The following is a 20035-nucleotide window of genomic DNA, read 5'->3' as shown; positions in this document are numbered from 1 at the left end:
ATTTGTGGAAGTCCCATAAGAGGGGAGTTTGTGCAAAAAGTCTGTAGTCTGTGTGACAATGGCTCATTTGTTCCAGAATTCAGAAATTAGAGGGTTCCCAGCTAGGAATACACAGTCGACCCTTTAACAACATGGGTTTAACTGCAGGGGGCAAGGGGTGATTTTGTTTTCAGTAAATACATACTACGTGATCCACAGTTGGTTGAATCCTTAAGCGTGAAAGTAGACAGATACAAAAGGCTAACTCTAAAATTAATTATATAAGGATTTTTGAAGAGATGGTGCCCCTAACCAATGCTTTGTTCAAGGGTCAAATGTACACATATATTTGAAAAATTAATATGTAAATGGTTTGCTAAAGACTTTGCTGGTTAGGTTATATGATTTTTTTCCTTAAGCTAAACTAGTAGCTCGGAAGTTTTGATTAAAGTACACATTGTTCTGGGAAACACATTTTCGCCAATGTCTATATTCAAAGGATGTGACAGCAAAGAAGGGGTGGAGTGTTTCAGAGCATAATGGTGGTCCTATTAATGGGAGAACCTTTAATTAAAGAAGCCCAGATTAAAAAAAAAAAAGGGTCTCTTTAGTTGTTCTTCCCTTTCTACCATTAGAATGGTGTCATCTGCATATCTGAGTTTGTTGATATTTCTCCCAGCAATCTTGATTCCAGCTTGTGATTCATCCAGCCCAGCTTTCCGCATGATGTACTCTGCATGTAAGTTAAATAAACAGGGTGACAGTTTATAGTTTTGTCATACTCCTTTCCCAATTTTGAACCAGTCTGTTGTTCCCTGTAACGTTCTAACTGTTGCTTCTTGACCCCCATATAAGTTTCTGAGGAGACAGTTAGGGTGATCTGGTACTTCTATTAAGAATTTCCCACAGTTTGTTGTGATCCACACAGTCAAAGGGTTTAGCATAGTCAATGAAGCAGAAGTCAATGGTTTTCTGGAATTCCCTTGCTATCTCTGTGATCTGACGAATGTTGGATCCAGTCCAATCAAAGGATCTCTGGTTTCTCTGCCTTTTATAAACCCAGCTTGTGCATCTGGAAGGTCTTGGTTCACACACTGCTGAAGCCCAGCTTGAAGGATTTTGAGCATAACTTTACTAGCATGTGAAATGAGCACAATTGTATGGTAGTTGGAACATTCTTTGGCATTGCCCTTCTTTGGGATTGGAATGAAAACTGACCTTTTCCAGTCCTGTGGCTACTGCTGAGTTTCCAAATTTGCTGACATACTGAGTACAGCACTTTAATAACATCATCTTTTAGGATTTGAAACAACTCAGCTGGAATTTCAACACCTCCACTAGCTTTGTTTGTAGTAGTGCTTCCTGAAGCACACTTGATTTCACACTCCAGGATGTCTGGCTCTAGGTGGGTGATGACACCATCATGTTTATCCAGGTCATTAAGATCTTTTTGTCTAGTTCTTCTGTGTATTCTTGCTACCTCTTCTTAATCTCTCTGTTACGTCCTTAGCATTTTTGTCCTTTATGGTGCCCATCCTTGCATGAAATGTTCCCTTGGTATCTGTAATTTTCTTGAAGAGATCTCTAGTCTTTCCCATCCTATTGTTTTCCTCTATTTCTTTGCATTGATCACTAAGGAAGGATTTCTTATCTCTCCTTGCTCTTCTTTGGAACTCTGCATTCAGATGGGTTTATCTTTCCTTTTCTCCTTTGCTTTTTGCTTCTCTTCTTTTCACAGCTATTTGTAAGGCCTCCTCAGACAGCCATTTTGCCTTTTTGCATTTCCTTTTCTTGGGGATGGTCTTGATCCCTGTCTCCTGTACAATGTCATGAACCTCCATCAATAGTTCATCAGGCACTCTATCAGATCTAGTCCCTTAAATCTATTTCTCACTTCCACTGTATAATTGTAAGGGATTTGATTTAGGTCATACCTGAATGGCCTAGTGGTTTTCCCTACTTTCTTCAATTTGAGTCTCAATTTGGCAATAAGGAGTTCATGATCTGAGCCACAGTCAGCTCCCAGTCTTGTTTTTGCTGACATTACAGAGTTTCTCCATCTTTGGCTGCAAAGAATATAATCAATCTGATTTCAGTGCTGACTGTTTGGTGATGTCCATATGTAGGGTCTTCTCTTGTGTTGTTGGAAGAGGGTGTTTGCTATGACCAGTGCATTCTCTTGGCAAAACTCGACTAGCCTTTGCCTTGCTTCATTCTGTATGTCTTTGGAGGAGGCAATGGCACCCCACTGCAGTACTCCTGCCTGGAAAATCCCATAGATGTAGGAGCCTGGTAGGCTACAGTCCATGGAGTTACTAAGAGTCGGACACGACTGAGCAACTTCACTTTCACTTTTCCCTTTCATGCACTGGAGAAGGAAATGGCAACCCACTCCAGTATTCTTGCCTGGAGAATCCCAGGGACGGTGGAGCCTGGTGGGCTGCCGTGTATGGGGTCGCACAAAGTCGGACACGACTGAAGCGACTTAGCAGCAGCAGTAGCAGCCAGGTGTTTCTTGACTTCTTACTTCTGCATTCCAGTCCCCTATAATGAAAAGGACATCTTTTTTGGGTGTTAGGTCTAGAAGGTCTTGTAGGTCTTCACAGAACCGTTCAACTTCAGCTTCTTCAGCATTAGTGGTTGGGACATAGACTTGGATTACCGTGATATTGAATGGTTTACCTTGGAAATGAACAGAGATCATTCTGTCATTTTTGAGATTGCATCCAAGTACTGCGTTTCGGACTCTCGTTTACTATGATGGCTACTCCATTTCTTCTAAGGGATTTTTGGCCACAGTAGTAGATATAATGGTCATCTGAGTTAAATTCACCCCTTCCAGTCCATTTTAGTTTGCTGATTCCTAAAATGTCGATGTTCACTCTTGACATCTCCTGTTTGACCACTTCCAATTTGTCTTGATTCATGGACCTAACATTCCAGGTTCCTATGCAGTATTGCTCTCTATAGGATCAGACCTTGCTTCCATCACTAGTCACATCCACAACTGGGTGTTGTTTTTGCTTTGGCTCTGTCTCTTCATTCTTTCGGAAATTATTTCTCCACTGATCTCCAGTAGCATATTGGGCACCTACCGACCTGGGGAGTTCATCTTTCAATGTCCTATCTTTTTGCCTTTTCATACTGTTCATGGGGTTCTCAAGGCAGGAATACTGAAGTGGTTTGCCATTCCCTTCTCCAGAGGACCATGTTTTGTCAGAAGTCTCCACCATGACCCATCAGTCTTGGGTGCCCTACACAGCATGGCTCGTAGTTTCATTGAGTTAGACAAGGCTGTGGTCCATGTGATCAGATTGGTTAGTTTTCTGTGATTGTGGTTTTCAGTCTGTCTGCTCTCTGATGGAGAAGGATAAGAGGCTTGTGGAAGCTTCCTGATGGGAGGGACTGACTGAGGGGGAAACTGGGTCTTGTTCTGATGGCTGGGGCCATGCTCAGTAAATCTTGAATCCAATTTTCTGTTGAAGGGTGGAGCTGTGTTCCCTCCCTGCTATTTACCCATGTATTTACCTTAGGTCTTATTTCATCATACAGTTTCAAGTTACCCTCTAGTGTCTCTTCTTTGCTACCTGAAGGACTCCCTGCAGCATTTCTTATAGGGCAAGTCTAGTGATAATGAACTGTTTCAGATCTTGTTCATATAGGAATTTAATCTCTCCTTCATTTTTTGAAAAAGTTACTTTATTTTGCTGTATTGGATGTTAGTTGCAGCAGTTGGCAGTCTTCGTTGTGTCGTGCGAACTCTTGTTGTGGCTCATGGACTCTCTGGTCCTGGTGTGCAGGCTCAGTCATTGCAGCACATTGGCTTAGTTGCTGCGCAGCATGTGGGATCTTAGTTCCTTGACCAGGGATAGAACCTGTGTCTCCTGCATTGCACAGCGGATTCTTAACCAGTCGACCACCAGGAAAGTCCATCTCCTTCATGTTTAAAAGTTTATTTATTTTGACTCTGCTGGGTCTTCACTGCTGCGTGGGCTTTTCTCCAGTTGTAGTGAGTGGGGGCTGCTCTCTAGTCATGGAGCACAGGCTTCTCATGCTGTGACTCCCCTTGTTGTGGAGCGCAGGCTCTGGGGTCAGTAGCTGTGGCGTGTGAGCTCGGTGGTCGTGGCTGCTGGGCCCTAGACCACCAGCTCAGCAGTTGTGGAGCACAGGCTTAGTTTCTGCATGGCATGTGTGATCCTCTTGAACCAGGGATTGAACCCATGTCTTTTGCATTGACAGGTGGGTTCTGAGCCACCAGGGAAGCCCTTCTCCTTCATTTTTGAAGGACACTTTTGCTGGATATAGGATTCTTGGTTGAAAGGTTTTTTTTTTTCCCCTTCCAATATAAATTGTGTCTTCCCATTGTCTTCTTGCCTTTATGATTTCCGAAAAGAGATCAACTGTGAATCTTTCTGAGTATCCCTTGTGTATAACAAGTCAGTGCTTTCTTGCTGCTTTCAAGATTTTCTCTTCATTTCAGTAGTGTGATTATAATATATCTTGGTGTGGGTGTCTTTGAGTTTGTCATACTTGAAATTTTTGAGCCTTTTGTATTTGCAGATTCATGTATCTCATCAGCTGGGGGAGTTTTAGCCATCCCACTCCAGACGCTCTTTCTGCCCCTCTGTCCGTTTCCTCTCCTGCTGACTCTCCCCTCATGCAGATGTTCGTGCCCCACAGGCTCCTCTGGCTTTGTTCACTGTTCTTCCTTCTTCTCAAACTCAGTACTTTGATTGGTCCCGTCTTTATGTTTGTTAATTCTTTCTTCTACTTGCTCAGCCCTTTTAAAGAATTCTCATTTCAGCCACGGAATGTTTAGTTGGTTCTTTTTGTAGATCCTGTGTCTTTTATTGATATTCTCATTTTGTTTCTCTGTCACTTTCCTCATTTCCGTGTTTAGATGTGCATGCTTTCCTTTATTTCTTTGAACGTATTTAAGTGACTTTTGTTTAATAAGTGTCATGTCTGGGCTTTCTTGGGGATCGTGCTTGTGTTCAGCTGTGTCTGACTCTTTGTGACCCCATGGGCTGTAGCCTGCCAGGCTCCTCTGTCCATGGGACTGTTTAAGGCAAAAATACTGGAGTGCGTTTCCATTTCTTCCTCCAGGGGATTTTCCCGACCTAGAGATGAAACCTAAGTCTCCTGCATTGGCAGGTAGATTCTTTACCACTGAGCCTCCCGGGAAACCATTCTTGGAGACAGTTTCTGTCAATTATTTTCCTTTGAATGGGCTGCACTTCTAAATTTTTTTGTATGCCGTTTGAGGGTTTTTGTTGTTTTTTTTTTTTTTGCTGTTGTTAAATACTGGACATTTGAATATGATAATGTCATAACTCTGGAAATCAGATTTTTCCTCTTTGCTAGTGACTTTTCCAGACTATTTTTGCAAAGACTATATTCTTTATTGTGTGTAGTCTGAAATCTCTATTTCTTTAGCTTGTCTTCAGTGAATGTTTTGATAGACACTTCCTTTTCTGACGAAGGATTAAAACAAAACCAAAAACACCAGAAAAATAGAAGAGGAAAAGAAAACCCAAGCCCTTTCCCAGTCCTTGCAGATCGACTCTGCTGGGGAAGCCTTTCAGCAGTCAGCTAGCGTGTGCTGAGATAGAGACCAGCCCGAGGAGATAGGTCGGAGGCCTCTTTACTCTTGCCTGAGCACGTGCCTTATCTCGGGCCTAGATATTTGTGCGCGTGGTTGCTTTATGAACCTGCAGCCTGGATCCGGGGCCCCATGCTGGAAACCATGAGGAGGGCACTGGAGAATGCCACTGAGTTTTCCTGCTGTTTTCATGCTGCCTTTTTCTCGATTTAGCATTCAGTTGGTGGCTGTTAGTTGGCTCTGAGAGTTTCTGCTTTTTCTTTTTCCAAGTTTTTGTGGAAAGATGAGAGCTTGGAGCCACTCTCTCCATTGCCAATTCTTATCTGAATCAATATGCTAGTGGCTGCAAAATGGTCATTTTGTATATTTATAATTTCCTCTACATTATTAGTTGTCAGTGTTGCATTAATAGAAAAAGGAGCTTTATTTTCTGTCACTTTTGTTTATGTATTTTATTAGTATTGATATGGATGTAGGTATTTAAATAGCTCGTTATTTTAAATAACTTGAGTGAGATGTAATGTATATACAGTAAAGTCCATACACTCTAAGTGTCAGCTTGATGACCTTGGCAAATGTAACATCTAACAACCACCTAACGACCACTTCCATGAGATTACAGAACATGTCCTTTTCCCTAGAAAGTCCTCCCATGCTTCTTTATATGGCTTTTTTGTTTTTACCATTTTGGGGGAATAATTGTAGATTCACAGGAACTTGCATTGATGGTGGGGCAAGGCCCCGTGTACCCTTCATGGAGTTTTTCCCAAGAGTTACATCTTGTATGACTGCAGTGCAGTATGAAAGCAGGGAATCATGCATTGTCACAGGTAGTTCTGTGTCTTTTGATTACATGTGCGGATGCCAGCAACCAGGAAGCTAGGCCCCCCGTGGCCTCTGTGACACCACCTGCAGGGGTGGGGGAGAGTGGAGACCAGCTTCACCACCTGGGGACTGGCCAGGGGGTCAGCCTGCCCTCGTCCCCTCACCCCGTCAGAGGAAGGTGACGGGGCCAGCCTGGCAAGCGTGGGCTGCGGTGGTTCCTGTGTCAGACGTGAGCCAGGTGGCTCCCATCTGGCCATTTGTGTCTTGCCTGGCTGCTCGTTTCCTGGTCCTCTAGCTGGGAAAGCTGGCTTTCCTGGGGGCTTTTGGTCACTCCCACTGGCATCCCCCTGAGCATCCCCCAGTCCAGGCTATAGGGAGCAGACAGGAAGCAGGAAATGTACTGCCCTGTCCTGAGATCCTAGCAGATGCCCCTGTTTCTCCACCTCTCAGGTCTGTTTTGTGTGTAATGTTCAGAAGCCTTAGCTGAATGGCAGAGGAAGAGGAAGAAGCCTCTCTGCTCCTGCAGTGTCTAATTTTTTCAGACTCAGATTTCAGAGATTCTGGACCCCTGCTATCAGCCCCTCTCCACAGCGTGCTGCTGCCAGCGGTGTGGGAGGCTTGCATGCTGGCCCTGGGGACTGTTGGCCTGTTGGATCTTGGTGGGTCTGACAGGCAGCAGTGGCGTCTCACAGTATTCGCTTCTGCCTCCTTGGCTGTGAGCGGAAGCGGTGTGCTCCCCGTGTCTGCTGACCTGAGTCTCTCTGTCCTCGTCATGTGCCTCTTCTTGTCCCCTGAGTGGGAACTGAAAGTTGGGTGAGTGGTCAGCTGTTGTGTCAGTCGTGGTCCAGCCAGGAGACAGAAACCATGGGTCATTTGAACAGGGAATTTGATATCAAAAATTGGCGACTAGGTAGATGCTGACTAGGTTATTGGAAGGATGAGATGGGGGCAGCCACCCCAGTAGGCAGCTCCTGCCTCGGACTAGGGGTCAGGGAAGAGGTCTCAGTCCCCAGACTGGGCCCCTTGCAAGCCCAGCGTTTCAGGGAGGGTGTGTGTGAAGTCTATCCTGCAGGTGTGGGGAAAGCTGCAGATGGAGTCAGCTGCTGCGGCCTGAGGCCCCGTGCGGCTGGGGGGGGGGTGCAGTGATGGAGGGGGCAGGGGAAGGCCAGAGGACAGGGTGGGCGCTCCACTCTGTCTGCATCCCTCTTCCAGCCCCCTCTGTTGGACACACTCACGTTGGGCAGCTGGCCGGGCCCAGCATCAGAGGCGGGTGGGAGGGCGGGCTGGGGTCTGAGACCCTCCGGGAGGCACGGCCACTGAGGTGGCCTGCAGTTGGGGATGGCCTTTGGCTCCTGGCTGTCCAGCAGGGGCAGGCTCAGCCGCGTGGAGGCCCCGTAGCAGGCTTGCCTGTGCACCGGGGAGAGTTGTGGTCTCCATACCTTTATTGGATACGACTCACTAGCCACACAAGTCTCTCTCAAAGTGTCCACCTCTGTGACTTTTAGTGTGTTCTTAGAGTTGTGTAACCACCAGCACAGTTAATTTTAGGGGGTAATTTCATCACCCCCAGAATCTCTTCCCACGAGCATCGCTCCCGTCCCTGTCCCTGGGGGCTGCCTGTGCTGGATGTGTGTGTCACCGTGTGGTCTGCGTGTCTGGCATGTCGCTTAGCCTGATGGTGTCAGGGTTCCTGTATGCCGAGGCCTGGCTTCAGTACTTCATCCCTTTTCACTGATAGAGAATATCCTGTCATGTGAGTGTGCCACATTATGTATCTAGGAATCGGTTGGTGAACATTTGGGTTATTTATTAGCTTTGCTTCTTCCTCAACTGTTAGAAGTACTGTCTATTTGTATACACATTCTTCTGAGGACATGTTTTCATGTCTCTTGGATGTATACTGGGGCTGGACTTGCTGGGTTAGAGGGTAGCTCTGTGTTTAACCTTTTTGGGAATGGCCAGATGGTCTTCTGAAGTGGCTGCCAGCACCATTTTACATCCCCCAGCAGTGTAGGAGGGCTCCAGTGTCTTCACATCCTCACTGGTACTTGTCATGTCTTGAGTAGAGCCATGCTAAGGGTATGAACTGGCATCTCATCGTGGTTTTTTTTTTGGATGCATGGCACATCAGTCAGGATCTTAAGTTCCCCAACCAGGGATTGCCCCCTGCAGTGGAAGCCTGGAGTCTTAACTACTAGATCTCCAAGGCAGTCCCTCCATGTGGTTTTGATTTGCATTTTCTTAACAGCAAATGGTGTCGAAAACCCTTTTCACATGCTTATTCAGTTCAATTCAGTTGCTCAGTCGTGTCCCACTCTTTGTGACCCCATGGACTGCAGCACACCAGGCCACCCTGTCCATCACCAACTCTCGGAGTTTACTCAAACTCACCACTGAGTTGGTGATGCCATCCAAACATCTCATCCTCTGTCGTGCCCATCTCCTCCTGCCTTCAGTCTTTCCCAGCATCAGGGTCTTTTCCATTGAGTCAGTTCTTCCCATCAGGTGGCCAAAGGATTGGAGTTTCAGCTTCAGCATCAGTTCTTCCGGTGAATATTCAGGACTGATTTCCTTTAGGATAGACTAGTTGGATCTCCTTGCAGTCCAAGGGACTGTCAAGAGTCTTCTCCAACACCACAGTTCAAAAGCATCAATTCTTTGGCAATCAGCTTTCTTTATAGTCCAACTCTCAATTCCATGAAGACTACTGGAAAAACCATAGCTTTGACTAGATGGACCTTTGTTGGCAAAGTAATGCCTCTGCTTTTTAATATGCTGTCTAGGTTGGTCATAACTTTTCCTCCAAGGAGCAAGCATCTTTTAATTTCACGGCTGCAGTCACCATCTGCAGTGATTTTGGAGCCCAAGGAAATTAAGTCTGTCACTGTTTCAGTCGTTTCCCCGTCTATTTGCCATGAAGTGATGGGACCAGAGGCCATAATCTTTGTTTTCTGCTTGTTGAGTTTTAAGCCAACTTTTTCACTCTCCTCTTTCATCAAGAGGCTCTTTAGTTCTTCTTCACTTTCTGCCAGAAGGGTGGTGTCATCTGCATATCTGAGGTTATTGATATTTCTCCCGGCAATCTTGATTCCAGCTTGTGCCTCATCCAGTCCAGCATTTCTCATGATGTACTCTGCATAGAAGCTAAATAAGCAGGGTGACAATATACAGCCTTGATGTATTCCTTTCCCGATTTGAAACCAGTCTGTTGTTCCATGTCCAGTTCTAACTGTTGCTTTCTGACCTGCATACAGATTTCTCAGGATGCAGGTCAGGTGGTCTGGTATTCCCATCTCTTAAAGAATTTTCTACAGTTTATTGTGATCCACACAGTCAAAGGCTTTTGCATAGTCAGTAAAGTGGAAATAGATGTTTTTCTGGAACTCTAGTGCTTTTTTGATGATCCAGCAGATGTTAGCAGTTTCATCTCTGGTACCTCTGCCTTTTCTAAATCCAGCTTGAACGTCTGGAAGTTCACCGTTGACGTACTGTTGAAGCCTGGCGTGGAGAATTTTGAGTATTACTTTACTAGTATGTGAGATGAGTGCAATTGTGTGGTAGTTTGAACATTCTTTGGCATTGCCTTTCTTTGGGATTGGAATGAAAACTGACCTTTTCCAGTCCTGTGGCCACTGCTGAGTTTTCCAAATTTGCCGGCATATTGAGTGCAGCACTTTCACAGCATCATCTTTTAGGATTTGAAATAGCTCAGCAGGAATTCCATCACCTCCATTAGTTTTGTTCATAGTGATGCTTGCTAGGGCCCACTTGACTTCGAATTCCAGAATGTCTGGCTCTAGGTGAGTGATCACACAATTGTAGTTATCTGGGTTGTGAAGATCTTTTTTGTATTGTTCTTTTGTGTATTCTTGCCACCTCTTCTTAATATCTTTTGCTTCTGCTAGGTCCGTACCATTTATGTCCTTTATTGTGCCCATCTTTGCATGAAATGTTCCCTTGGTATCTCTTATTTTCTTGAAGAGGTCTCTAGTCTTTTCCATTCTATTGTTTTCCTCTATTTCTTTGCATTGATCACTGAGGAAGGCTTTCTTATCTCTCCTTGCTATTCTTTGGAACTCTTCGTTCAAATGGGTATATCTTTCCTTTTCTCCTTTGCCTTTTCCTTCTCTTCTTTTCTCAGCTATTTGTAAGGCCTCCTCAGACAGCCATTTTGCCTTTTTGCATTTCTTTTTCTTGATCCCTGTCTCCTGTACAGTGTCATGAACCTCTGTCCATAGTTCATCAGGCACTCTGTCTATCAGATCTAATCCCTTGAATCTATTTGTCACTTCCACTGTATAATTGTAAGGGATTTGATTTAGATCATACCTGAATGGTCTAGTGGGTTTTCCTTCTTTCTTCAATTTAAGTCTGAATTTGGCAATGAAGAGTTCATGATCTGAGCCACAGTCTGCTCCCCATCTTGTTTTTGGTGACTGTACAGAGCTTCTCCATCTTTGGCTGCAAAGAGTATTATCAATCTGATTTCGGTGTTGACCATCTGGTGATGTCCATGTGTAGAGTCTTCTCTTGTGTTGTTGGAAGAGAAGTTTGCTATGACCAGTGCATTCTCTTGGCAAAAGTCTATTAGCCTTTGCCCTACTCCATTCTGTACTCCAAGGCCAAATTTGCATGTTACTCCGGGTATTTCTTGACTTCCTACTTTTGCATTCCAGTCCCCCTTAATGAAAAGGACATCTTTTTGGGTTGTTAGTTCTGGATGGTCTTGTAGGTCTTCATAGAACTGTTCAACTTCAGCTTCTTCAGCATTATTGGTCGGGACATAGACTTGGATTACCATGATATTGAATGGTTTACCTTGGAAACGAACAGAGATCCTTCTGTCATTTTTGAGATTGCATCCAAATACTGCATTTCAGACTCTTGTTGACTATGATGGCTGCTCCATTTCTTCTAAGGGATTTTTGGCCACAGTAGTAGATATAATGGTCATCTGAGTTAAATTCACCCCTTCCAGTCCATTTTACTTCACTATTTCCTAAAATGTCTACCTTCACTGTTGCCATCCCCTGTTTGACCACTTCCAATTTGCCTTGATTCATCGACCTAACATTCCAGGCTCCTATGCAGTATTGCTCTTTACAGCTTCGGACTTAACTTCCATCCTCAATCACATCCACAACTGGGCATTGTTTTCATTTTGGCTCCGTCTCTTCATTCTTTCTGGAGCTATTTCTCTCCCTCCAGTAGCATATTGGGCACCTACTGACCTGGGGAGTTCATCTCTCAGTGTCATATCTTTTTGCCTTTTCATGCTGTTCATGGGATTCTCAAGGCAGGAATACTGCAGTGGTTTGCATTCCCTTCTCCAGTGGACCACGTTTTGTCAGACCTCTCCACCATGACCCGTCTGTCTCGGGTGGCCCCACAGTCACAGAAAACTAACCGATCTGATCAGGTGGACCACAGCCTTGTCTAACTCAATGAAACTATCTCTGCCTAAGTAGGCTATAAACTCCCCAGGGCAAGAAGAAGTCTTTGTCTTTGATTGCCTCCCCACTCACCAAGGGATGGTGTGAGAGGTGCAGCCCTGGGATGTTCCTGCTGCCTGTGTCTCAGCAGGGCCCATCCTGTGGGAGCCCTCTGCGCTGAGGCTACAATAAGGAAGCAGCACAGGGCCTGGGCTCTTCCTTTTCACTTTTATTTTACCGTCTGATTATTTGAAAAGCAACATCTCACTGTGCCGTTTGTGTTGGTAACGCGGTTTCCCTTTAGCAGCATGTGTGTCAGATTCGGGTCCGCCCCCCAGAGCTCAGGGCATCTCCATGATCTCTCTAAGCCATGGCTTCTGCACGTGATCACGGGTTCCCACTTTTGCTAGCTATATAAAGTTTTAAAAGCAACTTAAGTGAAAAAGTGAAGGTAGAGTTTAAGGTCAGCACTAAATATGGAGACGCACAGATGTTGCAGAAATCACCCGGGCACTGGCATAATGAAGGTTAGAGAAACCCCTACAGGGGGAGGAGGGCAGCTTTTATTTTTTTCTATTAGTTTCTTTCACGTATAATTTTATTTATGAATAGAGAATACATCGACATTGCTCAAAAGCCAACAAGTACAAAATGCTATTCAGCTGTTCCTCTGACTGCCTGCCGTCTTGGGGTAAAGCTGACCAGTCTCAAAGCTGACCTGTCTCTTAGTCGCTTGTCCAGAGGTAGTTGACACATTTGCAGGAAAAAGCCCCAGCGGTCTCTTACCCTTCGCCTGGTTCTTCCTCACCTTGGAGGGTTGCCCTTGACCCTGGCTGGATGTCTGGATGTACGGGGGCCTCGGGGTCTGCATGCCGGGACCCTGGCCGTCCTGTCTGTGAGGGCGTTTCAGCCGTGGGATTCGTCAGGCGCGTGGGGAGGCTGTGCTCATGGGGCTGCTCTGCTGTCCTCCCGGGTCAGCATGGCCTCTGGCTGCAGGGCACAGAGCTCCCAGCTGTGGGGAGACGGGCGGCCCAGCGGGCATTGTCATCCTTCATGAAAGACAGCTGCTTCTCTGCACCTGAGGCCTTGGCGCCCCCCCCCCCAGGTCACATTGGGCCAGGTCCTCCCCCAGCATCTCAGGCAGGACAGGGCAGGCTCATGGATGGACTTGTCTCTTCATTCTGGCAGCACTGCTATCCCAGGACTCACGCTGAGGTCTCCTTGGCCCGACCTGGGACCCTGACCCCCTCAGACCATTGCTGGTGCGGCCAGTGGGCCCCTGGAGCTGGTTGAAGGTGTCACAGCTGTCCCTGAGGCTGGCAGAGGGCCTGCGCCCCCCGAGATCAGCTGCAGGCCTTTGCCAGGATGTGGGTACAAGGCCAGAACAGACATTGTGCTCTGGGACATCTCCGCTGGCGCGGCCACCTCCGAGCTCAGGGCTGGGAAGCAGTGAGTTCTGATGTGGCCAGGGGTTGCTTTGAGACCCAGGCTCCGTGCAGTAGAGCTGGGTCACGGGGCTTTAACTTTCAGGGTGCTTCCCCCAAGGCTGTGTCCTTCGGGAGAACTCTGTGTTGGTCTACCGAGAGAAGAGACCAGAAATGCCTCTCTGGGGTCGGTGGCGTCTGCCTGCACGAGTGGCAGGGCATCACGGAGGGCCCGGGCGGCTGCAGCAACGCGGGCAGACAGCAGGACCCCCCGTGCGCCCCCTGCCGTCCCTGACTGCCCCACCATCCCCCGCTCTGCCCACCTCTCCCCAGGCCTTCGTGCTGCCTGCAGCCACTCGGGAGTCGGTGGGGACCCTGGGCTGGGTGGAGGGGCAGGGAAGCTGGGCGTGCTTGCCCACATGTTAGCCCTCTCCTAGCTGTGCTGGTGCCCACGAGCCCGCGGTTCCCGGCGAGGCAAGGAACAAGCAGAAGGTTAATTGCCCTTTTTAAATTGTAATTATGTCAGTCACCAGCCCCGTGAACATTAATTCTCGATTTACAGAGTGAGTAATTGAATAATGAAGGGCCACCTGCTCGTTGTGCTGGGCTGCCCTGGCGTTTCTGCCGTGCGGGCCCTTGTTTCTCTGGGTCTCTGGATGGCGCCACCCCCTGGGGATCCTGGGGCCGGCTCTGCCCTTCTGCGCGCAGGCTGCCGGCCCCACCTGTCCCTGCTGGCCATGTCACCGGCCCTACGGACAGGGGTCCCGGCCGTGTCTGACTCCAACCTGACGGGCTTCTGATCGGGTCCCGCCGGTAACGGAAGCCTGCCTTTGCTGACACCCGTGAGAGCCCACATGTGTGGGAAGGATCCTGCAAGGTTCCAGGAGGCTTGCGGCAATGGGAAAGCTGAGGGGCGGGGAGGCCTGGAAGAAGAGTGTGCACCTGGGGAGCGGTTGGTCCTGCGGGACTCGGGCAGAGGGTCTTGCCTAGCCTGGCCGGGCGCCCCTTCCGGAGCCGGGGGCAGCCTGGGGTCTACCGTGTCCCCACCGCCCGTCCGCCCGTCCTCCTCTTCCGAGGCGTCCAGCACCCTGCAGTCAAGGAGCGTGCCTGAGGAGACAGGCAGACCGGATGCACACGGACGTCTGCCCCGGCGGGCCCGGCCCTCCTCAGGACACTGCTGTGCCTGTCCTGTGGACTCTGCTGACCCTGCGTGCAGGAGGCCCGTCCCTCAGATGGGCTCCGGGGCCTATCAGTGCTCACACCATGCGGCGCTGGGGCTCCCGGCCGGGCCCGTGCATTCTGGACCAGGAGTGTGCTGGGAAACCCCTCGGCGGGGTGTGTGCCTCCGACAGCCCTGCCCTCAGCTCAGTCCTGCGTCCCGTCTGCTTGTCTCTTCCAGTGAGGACCCGCGGTGGGAGCCACACGTACCCCGTGGTCAGCAGCTGTCATTTGTGAGAGTGGGGGTGCAGGCTGGGGCCCCATCAGCTGTGCAGGCCGCCAGGTCAGTGGGGGGCCTCTGTGGTACTCACTAGGGTCAGATTCACAACCTTGACCTCGGTGCGGAGGGGCTGAGCCTGGGGTTGTGGTTCGTGGAGGTGGGGACCCAATGGCACCTGGGGCTCTGCCTTCACGCACGGCCGCCCCGGACCTGTGCTTTGACGGGGTTCTAGGAATGGTCTGTCCTGTGACTTTCGTCCACCAGTGTCCTTCCTTCCTCATGTTTATATCTGTGTGTGTGTGTGTGTATAATGTTTTATTTTCTAAAGTCACTTTCCACTTACTGCTATTATGCAATATCGGCTATATTCCCCACGTCATACAACATATACCTGTGAGCTTCTTTTACACCCAGTAGTTTGCACCTTCCACTCTCCAGCCTATTCTGGCCCTCCCCGCACCAGTTACCATTGGTTCCTTCTCTGCATCTTTGAATCTTCTCTTTTTTGTATTCACTACTTGGTTGTATGTTTTAGAGTCTTTGTCTTTCTCTATTTCACTTAGCTTGATGCTGAGTCCATCCATTTTGCTGCAGATGGCGAAATTTCATTCACGTGTATGACTGAGTTTTATTCCAGTATACACACCACATCTTCTTTATCTGTTCCTCTGTTGATGGACACTTAGGTTGCTTCCATACCTTGGGGATTGTGAATGCGGCTATGAACATGGGTGTGGGTGTATTTTTTCAATTAGTGTCTTTGGTATTTTTTTTAATACCAGGAGTAGAATTGCTAGATCAGATGGAAGTTCAATTTTCATTTTTTGAGAAACCCTCATACTGTTCTCCATAGTGGATGTACCAGCTTATGTCCCACCCAACAGTGTACAAGGGCTCTCTTCTCTCCACACCCTCTCCAGCATTTGTTATTGGTTCTTTTTGATGATGGCCATTCTGACAGGGGTGAGGTGATGGCTCATTGTGGTTTTGAGTTGCATTTCCCTGATGATTAGCAGTGTTGAGCATCTTTTCACATGCCTGTTAGCTGTTTGCATTTCCTCTTTGGAAAAACGTCTATTCAGTTCTTCTACCCAGTTTTTTTAACCAGGTTGTTTGTGTTTTGATGTTCAGTTGTATGAGCTGCTTATATATGTTGGATATTAATCCCTGTTGGTCGTATCACTGGCAGATATCTTCCCCCATGCAGTAGGTTATCCTTTGTTTTGTCGTTTGTCAATGATTTTCTTCACTGTGTCAAAACTTTTAAATTTAATTAGGTCCCATTTGTTATTTATTTTTACTTTTATTTCCTTTAGGAAAGAGATCTAAAACAATACTGCTGTAATGTGTGTCAGAGTGTTCTGCCTATGTTTTCCTCTAGGAATTTTATAGTACCTGTCTTACATTTAGGTCTTTAATCCATTTTGAGTTTATTTTTGTATATGGTGTTAGAGAATATTATAGTTTCATTCTTTTACATGGAGCTATCCAGTTGTCCCTGCACCACTTATTAAAGAGACTTTCTTTTCTCCATTGTATATTCTTGGCTTCTTTGTGGTAGATTAGCTGACAATGGGTTTATTTCTGAACTCTCTGTCCTGTTACACCAATCTATGTGTCTGTTTTTAGAGTGGCCTTTTTTGTTTCTTGGCTGAGCAGCATGTGGGATCTTAGTTCCCTGACCATGGATAGAACCTGTGCTCCCTGCAGTGGAATCTTAACCCCTGGACCAAGAGGGAAGTCCCTGTGTATCTGTTTTTGTGCCAGTACCATAGTGTTCTGTGCATTGTAGCTTTGTTCAGTTCAGTTCAGTCGCTCAGTCGTGTCCGACTCTTTGCGACCCCATGAACCGCAGCACACCAGGCCTCCCTGTCCACCACCAACTTCCGGAGTTTACCCAAACTCATGTCCATTGAGTCGTTGATGCCATCCAACCATCTCATCCTCTGTTGTCCCCTTCTCCTCCTGCCCTCAATCTTTCCCAGCATCAGGGTAGCTTTGTGGTATAGTCTAAAGTCATGGAGTATGATTCCTCCAGCTCCATTCTTTTCTCTCGAGATTGTTCTAGCTATTCAGGGTCTTTTGTGTTTCTATGCAAATTTTAAAATTATATGTTCTAGTTCTGTGAAAAATACCATTAGTATGTTGCTAGGGACTGCATTGAATCTGTAGCTTGCTTTGGGCAGTATAGTCATTTTAACAACATTCCAATCCGGAACATGCTATATCTCTCCATCTCTTTGTGTTGTCTTCAGGTTTATTCATTAGTGTCTTACATATTTGATTTTTTCCTCTCTGTCGACTCCTTCCCCTTAGCTTATATTTGCCCAAAATTCCCAAAGAACTTTATTGTCTACCCACCTCTAGTGGTGTGGATGCTGTGCCTCCCCATCTATTGTCCTTGTGATTATGTGTGTTTATTTTAAAAAATCTAAATTCTGAAACAATCTTAGCTCAAACAGAAGTTGCAGAAACAGTGTGGAGATCCCACATTCCTCCCCAGTGGTGATGCTGTCCGTGCACCGCAGCCCGGGGTCTCTCCTCAGCGCAGCAATGTTTGAGACTGGACAGGCCCTTGCTAGGGGCTGCGTCCTGTGCCCAGCGGGATGTTTGGCAGCCCCGCTGTCCTCCACCCGTTAGATGCCAGTGGCGCCCCTGGGTAACAAACGAAACTGTCTCCCGGGGTCACCAGTGTCCCCAGGGCACCCAGCTGAAGACTGCTCTGCGTCACTTTCCGCTCCTGTCCTGAGAAGCTGCTGCTTGCTTCCTGGCTGGAAACAGCACTGTGGCTGTGGGTCAGAAGTCCGACGTAGTGCCGGATCCTGGGCTTGGAGTCCCCCAGGACACGACCACGGTGCTTTGGAGCCTCGGTCCTTGCTGGGGCGCTGGGCGCAAGGAGGCTGCAAGTTCCTCTGGCTGTTGGCAGAGTCCAGCACCTTCCCATGAGCCCTGCCTTCTCAGTCCGGCAGCAGGTGTCGGCTCCCTCTCGGGTTTGGATCTCCCCCAGCTGGTAAAAGTTCTGTGCTTTTAAGGGCTCCTGTGGTGGCCCTGGGCCTGCCAGTTAGTCCAGGGTGATCTCATCCCCTCCAGCCTGGGGACTGGGGTGTGGACACGGTTGATGGGCCCGCCCGCCATGCCCGGTCGGAGAGCAGAGGTCACAGCCAGGAGGATACGCTGCAGCGAAGCCTCAGCTGACCCTGACCTCCTTCAGGGCCATCAGCTCTCACACGCACTCCTTGTCTATGTCACTACTGGGTTCTGGTGTACAGGTCTGCCAAATTTTATCATAAGTATTTATCACACACACATTTTTTCACGTAACCACCCCCACAGTCAAGGACACAGAATTGTCCCATCAACCCTGTAAACCCCCTTCCTTTAGCACTGAGGTAGGAACCCTGTGTCTGTTTGTGAAGCATAATTTTGTCATTTTGAGGCTGTTATGGCAGTGGGATTACAATGTGTCACCTTTTCAGGTTGGGTTTCTATTCTGCTCTGAGATCCATCGGGTTGCTTGATACCTCAGCACTTTGGCCCATACGGTTGCCGAGTGGTGCTGCACTGTGTGGGTTTATCAGATTGTGTGCCTGTTTGCCTGTTTGAAAGCCATCCGAGCTGTGTCCAGGTTTTGACTTTACAGGTAGAGTCGCAGTGTCTGTATATGCATGCCCAGGGTTCTGTGTACACCTGACCTTCTCCGCACAGACACATGGGAGGGGCTTGCTGCGTCATCTGGTGCGTGTGTGCTCAATGCTGTAGGACACGGCCAGGCAGCTTTCCCGGGCGGCTGCACCATCTTACGCTCCTAATGGCCATGTATGGGTGATCCAGTCTCCGTGTGTTCCTCCCGTGCCTGACATGAGCAGTGTTCAGAAGAAAAGATGTCAGTAAATAAAACGTTCGCTGTTCTGGTTGGTGCGCACGGGGGCTCACTGTGCTTTATGTGCTCGCCCCGAGTCACCTCCGACATCGAGTATTTTGTCACGTGCTCATTAGCATCTGTAGATACTCTTTGGCAAGGTGTCTGTTCAAGTCTTTTGTCTGTTTCCTAATTGGATGGTTGGTTTTTTCACTGTTCAGTTTACAGAGGCCTCTGCATGTTGTTCTGTATCAGAACGTGATTTGCAAACATTTCTCTGTCTTTCGGAACAAAGCTTTTAAACTTTGATAAAGTCCAGCTCATGAGTTTTTTCTTTTGTGGATCATGCTTTTGATGTCATAATTAAGAATTCTTCACCTAACCCTTGGTCGTGAAGATTTTTCACCTGTATTTTTGTTTAGAAGGTTTATCGTTTTACATTTCAGTTTAGATCTATAATCTGTTTTCAGGTCTTTTTTGCATGATGAATGAGGTTTAATTTGAGTTTCATTTCTTTGTTCTGACACTGCTCTGTGGATTCCACAGACCCGCTTGCCACGGTCTCCTGGTGCCAGCATCGTAGCCCTTCAAGTGGGATGTGGAAGCCTCACCTCATTTAAATGCGTTCGCCCTCCCGCTTTGATGAAATTACTCACGTGTATGTTGAGAACCACCTCAGTGCTGCAGTCTTTACTCTCTGATAATCCTTGACACCTGAGAGGAGAAGCACACCCGTCCTGGCTTCCTTTCCATCACTTTCTTCATTCCTGATGCCCCAGGCTTCCCTCAGCGTCCCCTCCCTGCCTTCCCCACTCCCTTCCCCTCGTCTATTTCTATTTCTTTCCACGGCACTTCCTTCCTTAAAACAAACTGCCTCTGACAGAGCAGAGATGTGGGGACAGGTTCTTTTCAGTCTCCTTCACCGATCAGGTCTGTTTCTCCTTCATTCAGAAGGCGCTTTGATGCTGACTTCGGGGTTCGTGGCTTCTTTTCTCTCAGCATTTGGAAGACGTGCTGCTTCTTCCTGCCCCGAGGTTTCTGGTGAGAAGCCCACTGTTGCTTCAGTCATTCTCCTGTAGGTAGCATACTATTTATCTGTGGCTACTTTCAAGATTTTCCTGTGTCTTTAGTCTTCAGAAACTGGGTTGTGATTTGTCTGGGAGTGGATTTCTTTAGGTTCACCCGGTTTCGGATTGATTCAGCTTCTCGAGTCTGTAAGGTTTTTTCCACCAACTTTGCCAAGTTTTAAATCATTATTTCTGCAAATATTTCTTTCTGAGTCACATATTTTCTTCTTTCTTTCTGGGACTGTGTTTGTTTTGTGTGTTTTTTCCCCAATTTTCATTCTAAACCATTCTTTTTAAAGTTACAATTTTCAAACTTTCTCATGTAAAGATATGAATAAAGTTTATAACATCCAGTTTTTTTCTGAAAGAATAACTTGATGAAGTAATTCCAGCAAAAGTGGTAATGAAT

General features: G+C 47.4%; 1 protein-coding gene across 3 annotated transcripts in view; it reads left to right on the top strand.

The window, feature by feature from the left end:
* Nucleotides 1-20035, top strand: part of CHCHD6 (coiled-coil-helix-coiled-coil-helix domain containing 6) — a 108746-nt gene that overhangs the window by 43280 nt on the left and 45431 nt on the right. The gene's annotated exons all lie outside the window — the stretch shown is intronic.

Source organism: Giraffa tippelskirchi, chromosome 9 (assembly GCF_054371585.1).
Source record: "Giraffa tippelskirchi isolate mGirTip1 chromosome 9, T2T-mGirTip1v1.2.pri, whole genome shotgun sequence".
Taxonomy (NCBI): Eukaryota; Metazoa; Chordata; class Mammalia; order Artiodactyla; family Giraffidae; genus Giraffa; species Giraffa tippelskirchi.
The sequence above is the reverse complement of the archived record's forward strand: the minus strand, read 5'-3'. Positions and strand labels throughout refer to the sequence as shown.